This window comes from Selaginella moellendorffii, unplaced genomic scaffold (assembly GCF_000143415.4).
Source record: "Selaginella moellendorffii unplaced genomic scaffold, v1.0 SELMOscaffold_0, whole genome shotgun sequence".
Classification (NCBI taxonomy): Eukaryota; Viridiplantae; Streptophyta; class Lycopodiopsida; order Selaginellales; family Selaginellaceae; genus Selaginella; species Selaginella moellendorffii.
In genome coordinates, this window is record NW_003314261.1 from 118,963 (window position 1) to 128,191 (window position 9,229).

Genomic DNA, 9,229 nt, shown 5'->3' on the forward strand with positions numbered 1-9,229 from the left:
TGAAGCCAATGGGTCAGTCATCTATATATACATCAGCTAGTAGCAGTGTTTCACACTAGAACTACTACTTGAAGTTGCGTAGTTATCTAGTTCAAACATTTGGAAAGTCAAAGATGATAGGTGTGATGATAAGTCAAAGATGAGGTGTGATGATGACAATGGACACCAGAAAAATTCTAACTCAACTTACGTTGGTCCAGTATTACTTAAGTCACCAAAGTGTATATTCTTACGGTATATGCCCACAAAATCTCACCTAAATTTTACATCTTAGCTCCATCTGTCTTAAAAACTGCAAATAAAACTGATTATCCCAAGCTGATTTCACAAAGGTCACGATCAGCTGACGTGGCAGGTCCACGTGGTCATGAGTCATGTCCCTTGGAGTCATGTACGGAACACAATGAACGAGCTCATGAGTCCATCCCTTTTCACATCACACGGATTTCGGATTTCGGTATCGGATTTCGGGGATGATCCTGGTTGGTTGATTTGGCGTTGCTGTCATGGCCGCTTCAACCCCACCACCACCTACCACCACCGCCGCTGCCGCCGCCGCCGCCGTTGCTGCTCAAGTTCTCGTGGCTTCCACAGAGAAGGTGGAGAAATTCAGTGGCACGAATTTCTTCACATGGGCGACAAGAATCAGGCTGATCCTCTCTGTGAAACGAGCATGGAACATCGTTGGTGGGACTGAGCCTCGTCCCGCAGCTCCCGCTGAGCAGACGTTACAATCAGATTGGGATTTTCGCAATCAGCAAGCCATCACCATCATCCGCTGCTGAAATCTGGACGTCGCTTCGCACGATCTTCGTGGCCCAAGCCGCAAATTCTTCCATGTTGCTGAATCAACAATTCTTGGCGCTTCACATGGAAACGGGTGAAACCATTGCTGTGTACGTGGGACGGATTCGAGGCCTAATGGCTGAATTGACTGGTGCTGGGTCTCCTGTCACGGACGATCGCGCCAGGGCGTTGCTGCTTACGCCTACGCTCGCATCTGTTCTATCTCACATGGCCATGAACTTTGATCAAGTCGTGGGTGCCCTAATTGAAAAGGAACGCAAGATGAAGGGGAAGAAAGAAGCGATGCCCTCAGCCAAATCTTCCTTGCTTTATGCTGGCGCTGCGGGAGGATCATCCTCGTCCTCTCAAGCTCAGCCGAACGACACTGGTTTTCGTGGCATTTGTCACTATTGCCACAAACCTGGACACTTGGCGAGGGATTGCAAGAAGAAGAAAGCTGATCGTGCTAAAGCTGCCAAGAACAAAGACAAAGGAAACAAAGACAAGGGCTCTGGGACTCCTCGTAAGCTCTTGATGGCTCGCTCTGCAAGCAGCAGCCACCAGCCCGTGCTCGGGCTGGATTCTGGAGCGTCATTCCATATGACGCCCATGGCTTCCTTGTTCTTTGACTACCAAGAACCGTGGCCGTGGGACGCGGTGACTCCTCTGCTCACGACGTGCTAGGCAAAGGAACAATCAGGGTTCAGCTCTCTGGAGAAATCCGGGAGATCTATCCTGTGTCTTATGTTCCGGGACTTACACACAGGCTGCTGTCGATTGGAACTGCTGCTCAAGTAGGCTTCGATACTCTGTTCACAGCACAGGGAGCGTTCGTGCTGGATAAGACTGGAGACAAGGTCGCTTTTGGAGTTCCAGTAGGTACGCTCTACCGCCTGGATGCTCACGTGATCCTTCCACCTGTGGCGCTGATGGCTCGGGTTCCACCGACACTCGCAACCTGGCACCAGCGCCTTGGTCACGTGAACGAGCAACAGCTAAAAAAGGTGGATGTTCCTGTGGCGCCTGGGAGCGCGCTGCCCTTCTGCGGTCGTTTTTCCTTTTCCACAGATTTCTCTTTCTCGAGCAAGTTCTGTTCTTGAGTTGGTACACTCGGACGTTTGTTCGATTATGGTTGAATCTTTGGGAGGCAAACGTTACGTAGTCACCTTCCTGGATGATTACACGCGGTACCTGATCGTGTACCTGCTGGCTCACAAGTCAGAGGTGTTCTCCTGCTTCTGCCAATACAAGGCTTTGGTAGAAAATCTACACGGCTGTTTAGTTCGTGTGCTCTGCTGAGATCGTGGAGGTCTGGAGAATTCGAGACGTTTTGTGCTGAAGCTGGGATCCAGCCCCTGTATGCTGTCCCTGATGCACATGCCCAGAATGGTGGTGCTGAGAGGGTGAATCGCACCATCATAGAAGCTGCGCGCTGTATGCTGCTTCATGCGGGAATGCCGGCTGCTTTCTGGGGTGAGGCAGTTAACACGGCTGTTTATGTTCGAAACCGGTTGCCAACACGTGCCCTGCCTGGGAAGACCACTCCTTATGAACTTTGGACTGGTCACGCACCTGGTTACGATCATCTCCGCATTTTTGGCTGTTTTGCCTACGCACACGTTCCACACAAGCAACTCCGAAAGCTGGAGCCATCCATTTTCCTGGGATATTTGGAAGGCATGAAAGGTGCAAAACGTTGCTGGAAAGACGGGATGTGCTCTTTGATGAGAGCAAGCTGTACAAGGATTCGCGCTGAAGTTCCTGCTCCTACTTTCGTGGAACTCCAGCTGGTGGACACAGTTCATGTGACTACAGCTCCTTCTCAAGTCCCGTTGCTGCCTCTTGCTCCTGCTGGTGGTAACGTGGTGGTTCCTCCAGCACTGCCACCACGCCCTCCAGCTACGCCTCTGCCAGAATCTCTTCCAGTGAGAACACTTAGCTTCTTTGAAGAGCTGATGAACACTTACTTCGAGGGTGACGAGGAATTTCAAGCTGCTCCTGAGTTCTTCCTCGGCTCATCTTCACTGGGAGCTGGAAGTGGATCATCACCTTCAGTGGAGCTGGAAGCAGGTCGCCAACTTCAGTGGGAGCTCTCCCAGACTCTCCAATTGTTCCACCACCTGTGATCCACCCTCCAGCACGTCCTGAACCACGGCGCTCTGCTCGAGTTCCCGTACCATCGAGGCTGCAACTGGACGCTGAGCAATCTCGTCCCTTTTTTAGTTTTGGAAAAATTAAAAAGAAAGGAACGCACCAACTTCGTGGCTGCTAATCCAGGGCGAATCCCCATTCCAGCGAATGTTGACGAGGCATTAGCTGGACCTCATGCTGCCCAGTGGCGAGAAGCCATGAATGCTGAAATGCATTCGCATGAGCGAAACAATACAATGACAAAGACAACCTTACCTGAAGGTGCTCACCTTGTGAGCTCGAAATGGATTTACACAGTCAAGTACAAACCTGATGGAACTGTAGCAAAGTTCAAGGCCAGGTTTGTCGCACGGGGATTCAGCCAGATTCCAGGTTTGGAATACATGGAGACGTCCTCACCAGTTGTGAAGTTGACCTCTGTGCGAGTGATCCTTGCCAAGTACGACCTGGAACTGCACCAGTTGGACGTTCGCACTACTTTCCTGCATGGCAAGTTGAACGAGGAGGTCTACGTCACGCAACCACCTGGATTCGTCAAACCTGGTGAGGAACATCTTGTTTGCAAGCTGAATCGTGCCCTGTATGGGCTTAAACAATCCCCGAGGGTTTGGTTTGAACGCATTGATGCGTTCTTCAAGAGCCTGGGGTGTGTTCCTCTTGCAGTGGAAGGAAACGTGTACCTGTACAAGTGTGGTGACGATTTTCTCCTGGTTGCTGTGTACGTTGACGACTGCATTCTCGGTGCAAAAACCCGCCACCTGCTGGACGAGATGAAAAAGAAGCTTAGTGAAGAATTTGAGATGTCTGACCTGGGCGAGCTAGATCTTGGAACGCTTCAATATGCTGGACTGCTCTTCCGTGGCCACACCTCTTGAGGTCAATCACAAACTCAGCCGTGACATGGCCCCTGTCACAGAGGAAGAACGAGAGTACATGGCCACGGTGCCATATCGTCAAGCTGTGGGAAGTCTTGTTTATTTGATGCTGGGAACGCGACCAGATCTCGCCTATGCTGTTGGGATGGTCTCCCAGTTCCTCGAGAACCCCGGACCTGCACATTGGCAAGCTGTGAAGCGGATTTTCCGCTACGTTCGAGGTACCTTGCATTTGCAGCTTCACTATGGCGCTGCTGTGTCACAGGAACTTCATGGGTACTCGGATGCGGACTGGGCGGGCGACCAGGACTCAAGGCGCTCTACCTCCGGGTATGCGTTTTTGCTCCATGGGGCTGCTGTGTCCTGGAGCAGTAAGCGCCAGCCGCTGGTGGCTCTGTCCTCGACAGAGGCAGAGTACATTGCCCTAACCGCTGCCAGCAAAGAAGCGATTTGGTTGACCCAGGACCTGCCCCAGATTCCTGCTTGGACCGGCCCTATGTTCTCAAACAACCAAAGTGCTCTTGCACTGGCCGCCAATCCACGCTTCCATTCTCGGACGAAACACATCGAGATTCGTTTCCACTACGTGCGGGAACAAGTCCAAAATGGAAAGTTGTTGCTGGAATATTGCCCCACCGAGGCAATGGTGGCTGATATACTCACGAAGGCTTTGGCTTGAGACTCCTTTGAACGCCATCGCGCTGCACTGGGAGTCTGCTCTCCATCTGTTTCGGCTGAGTGGGAGGGGTAGTCCATCCTCTCAGCTGATCGAGCCAGAGTGGGAGTGTCGAGATGTCAGTCTCGATCAGCTGACGTGGGAGGTCCTGGTCATGAGTCATGTAAAAAGAGTCGGAACACAATGAACGAGCTCGTGAGTGTTATGTCCATCCCTTTTCACATCACAACAGCACAATCTAAATTTTTTCGACTTAAATGTTTTGATGGGACCTATTGTATGCTCCAAAGAAATGTCGGACTCAATGCAAAAAGGAGTTATTTATTGCAGCTCACCACACTGATCGGACCTTTAGGGTTCTTCATTTCTTGCTTAAACAGAAGCTTTTTCAAGTTTAATCTTTCTGCAGGGTCACAGTCACACCCATATCTCCTGCCTTTGACCCCGAATCCCCGCTGCGTAGCTCAGAGGTTTGCGAATCAGATCTTCAGATGCAATGGCGTCCGTTGCGGCAGGAAACACTACATTCCAACGAAGCTATCAGGAACTCCCAGCGTTTTCCTTCCGTTGATCGGGCAAAGAAGAACCGTTCTAGGGTTACAAGTTGTATTGCGAGCGACTGTCACTGATCTCCACAAGTGCTTGGTGAAGGATTTATGGGAAGAGTTCGCTTGCAGCACAAGGCGTTCAACTCCTCCGCATGCTTTATTTCGTTAAAGTGGGACTTTTCATTATCCCATTTATGGTGTGTGGCCACATGCCATTTTTATAACAACAATAAAAAATTGAAGTTTTAACTTTATAATTTATAAATTAAAAATTTTTCATATGATTTTGTGTTATAATATTGTGAAATATAAAAAAAAAAATTAAAAAACTGATAGAAATATTAATAAATATTAATTAAGTACTAGGAAATAGCATGTGGACACATGCTAATTAATGTCCCACTTTACTGAATAAGTCCCACTTTAACGAAATAAAGCATTCCGCGGACAAAGTGAAGTCAACTCTAGTCAACTCATGTCCCAGGGGAAGTGGACTGGCAAAGCGGGTGACGGGATACTCTTTGTGTTCGAAGGAAGGCTGGCTATGGATGTTAGGCATGGGCATGGAACGGTCGTGAACGGGTTTAGTCAACCATGGTAAACCTCTGGTTGACCGACCCCAGCTATTGAGAAGTGTGACGAATCCATGCGCGTCTGTGACATAGTGATGCCTTCGCAAACCAAGCGCAAGGCCCCCGCAGTAAAAGAAAATCTTTCAGCATTGATTCAAGCAGATCAGAGACTTAATTGAACATGAAGAAGTTAAGGTGGTGGAGGCAACGACGTTGAGAGCGGCATGAGTTCTTCCAGAGCGCCATGATCCCGCTCCAGATGATCTTTGAGCTTGTCATCGGCATTCGCCTCCACAAAAACGACGCCTTCGTTTTTGAAGCTCATGCGATACTCCGGCTGCTTACATGAGGATCGTTTTTGGAGCTGATTCGTCCCGTCCATTCTCGGTAGTAGCCTAGCAGCCCAGAAAGGCTGTGTTTGAGCTTCTCAGTTGATCCTTGTGGCGCTTGAGTGTAGGTCAGCACTACCGGCTCAACGATTCTGGGAACAATGGTGTCTATGGGGTGAGAAACACATGATTCAGAGTGGGATCTGTAGTTGGAGTTGTGATTCTTGAAAATATCAAGTTGGGGGTCAGCTTCTCAATTCGAAATGACATGCCAATAGTCATTGTTTCATTCAACAGACAGTGAAGACTGTTTGATATGACTGGAAAAGCCTTAATAGGGAGCTAATCAATACTCAGGAAATGAGCTGTATGAGCTCTGCTGCGATTTTTAAATGCTGACAGTTTTCGGCACGAAAAAAATTGTTTAGTCCCAACCTGTTTACAACGTGCCAGTGGAAGCAGTGTTAGTTGAAGTGAGAAACACGTTATTCATGATTCGGAGGATCTGCAGTGATTCTTGGAAAGATCAAGCTGGGGGTCAGCTTCTCAATTGCACATTGCACACTATTTATGGGGGAGCTGAAGAATCTCCAAACCGTCTGGCTTGATTACAGTAATTTCACCCATCTACGTTGATAAACGTGCAGGAAACTTGTTGAGCTGGATTTATCTGGTAATTACTTCACTGGCAAAATGTTAACAACTGCACTTCCCGTGAATATGACCTCAATTGACTTGATTTTTAACAGGTTCAAGGGTTCACTGCCACATTCCTTTTGCAACGAGAGACCTGTAACCTGGACTCACATAAGTTTGGTAAGAGTCTATACATTTTTGATCTTTCATTCAACAACTTTCATGGTCAACTCGCCATCAACTGCAGTGATCAAAACTTAAAGATTGCAAAGAACAGACTGGTGGGGGAAATTTGAGAGCCTTTTTAGTGCAGCTGATACTGTAGAACTGTCTGAGAACATTTCACAGGCAGCATACCACAGCATGCTGGAATCAATAGTCGTGTTGTCAACTTCAGCTACAACAACATGACTGGAGCTATCCCAGACACAGTCTGCAAATGGAGTAGTACAGTGATCATATCCTTTGCACACAACAACCTGGAAGGTAGCATTCCCAGCTGTATTGCCAACCTCACTAACCTGCGGATTTTTGACCTGTCACACAACAATTTGTCTGGCGAATTACCCAAATCTCTTTCCAGCTTATGCTCATTTGGGCCAAGACTTTGCGACTTCAAAACAGATTATTTAGACAAGGGAGTCATCGATAGTTTTGTATTCACCTTCAGCTTGTATGTTGAGAAGCAGATCATTCACCTTGAAAAAATCCTCTTCAGCAACATGACATTCCTTGACCTCTCCAGCCTTCCAGCGCTTGCATCAACAGGGGCCTCCTGACAAAGCGGGTAGTAGCTGCCGTCTTTGGGTAGCTGGGTACCGTCAAAGCTTTAATCATGTTTCACATGGCTTCTTTCAGCCTCTAAAAGAGAATCGACAAGAAGTTAATGGAGATTATTAAATTCGTGAAAGTCCTGGGGAATTTCTGGGGAATTTGCAGCTAGGGAAACTCTAAACCCTAAACCGGAACCAGCTGGGGAATTTGCAGCTGCTCTCCCATTTCCTGTGATGCCCCCGAGCTTGCGATTCTCTGTTTCGCAAAATCAGTCAATTCTTCGTTCTTCTCCATCCCAATCACATGTCTCCCAGAGTCAAGAGCTGCCAACAGTGTAGTTCCAGTCCCAGTTCCAATCTCTGCCAAATAATAATTAATAGATATAATACCATTGAAAACCAAAAACTCAGCATGATAACTGATCCTTGTCTGGTCTATCCACCAGCATGTTACTCGTAATCAATTTCAAAGAATTTATTGTATGTACTGCTCTTGATGTTGCAAGATCAATAACTGAACAATTATCTCCTGCATACGCGAAATATGTCATCCACGTTCAAATCTTGAAATCATACATTTATTCCATCACGATAGCCCCATCCTTTAGGTCTGTAAACTTTGTAGACACCAGTCATGTCCAGTTTCACTACTCTTGCAACCTTGCTGACCGAAGGAACTATATCTAAGGACACAAACAGCATCATGTAACCGGTACTCTGCCACATTCATTCCTGAAACAGCACTAGCTCAACCTGCATTTCTCCAGTGTTAGATGTCGTTTGTGTTGCAAAGATGTTGTTTAGTAAGTCCATCACCACTAGTTTAAAGCCAAAGTTACCGACTCTTCTGTGAATGGTGTTGCTTCTCCTCGAGGACCTTCTGCAGCATGACATAAGTGCTAGCTGACTCTATGTCTTCCAAAAGTAGATGACTTCCAAGGACAGCAACGTCACAGCAAGCTATAACTCACGCTCCCTTGTACTATCGATTTTATCGGAGTGAACAGCACCAGATCATCCTTGATATCCAACCAAATAGGGGCCACCACATCACTAAGTTGCATTACTGGAATCGGTCTTGATAGTCTAGCTGTGTCTGCAGGAAACACAATTGTTGCTGGTCCTAAACCCGGCCCTCCTCCACTCCCTGCCACAGCCACCTGACTCCCCTGTGCTTTCTTGCGAGATATTCCCTTCATACTCTTGTGCACCTCCTCCAACCTCCAAAGAACAGTGCGTCGATCTGCACTATGGTTCTTGAACAGTTTTGCCTCCCATGATGGAACTACTCTGTTCGGGAAATCAATCCAAAACAGATAGTGCGCGTTCGAACACAGAGAGTTGCTGGTGCATATTACTCCACATCTGTGGTTCCGAATGATGGTTTTTCTACGAAAGCATCTCTTCCACTGGTTCTTAAGCTCAATAAGAACCTAAGAACACATTATAGTTATCCAGAAATCATGAAAGCTTACCTGTAAATTATTCTCCGGCCAGATTGTTCTTTTTCAAACCAGTTCTCTGGTTCTGTCGAGTATGTGAAGTTGAGACAATCATATAGCTATAGTGGCTGGTATATCTTCAAGTTGCAGTTAACGCGCATCTCGTCGTACCACTTCAGAAAATTCCCTTTTTCCCCGAGCTTGTGATCGTCTATTTTAAACTCGTCCATTATTGTAGCAGCTTCTTCACGAATGATCTGCAAATACTGGTCAATTACAAACCACTTCAGCCACAAAGCATCCTGTAATCTTGATAGTCCGAGCAGCTGCTGCTGTGGCTTTCTGTCCAGAATGTAGAGCTTATTAAAATACCACATCCTTTTCTCCTTTGTCAACTTTGACTCCGACATTGCATATAATTTCTCCAATCCCACCCACTTG

The 9,229-nt window shown here is 47.5% G+C and overlaps 1 long non-coding RNA gene across 1 annotated transcript; it reads right to left on the reverse strand.

Annotated features, from left to right (window-relative positions):
- Positions 1–3,382: 3,382 nt before the first annotated feature.
- LOC112347088 lies at positions 3,383–4,255 on the reverse strand. The gene is made up of 3 exons (XR_002992661.1): positions 4,038–4,255; positions 3,747–3,988; positions 3,383–3,695 (listed from the first exon to the last, which is right to left on the reverse strand). It is a non-coding gene; the product is annotated as an uncharacterized LOC112347088 (long non-coding RNA).
- Between the last annotated feature and the right edge of the window lie 4,974 nt (positions 4,256–9,229).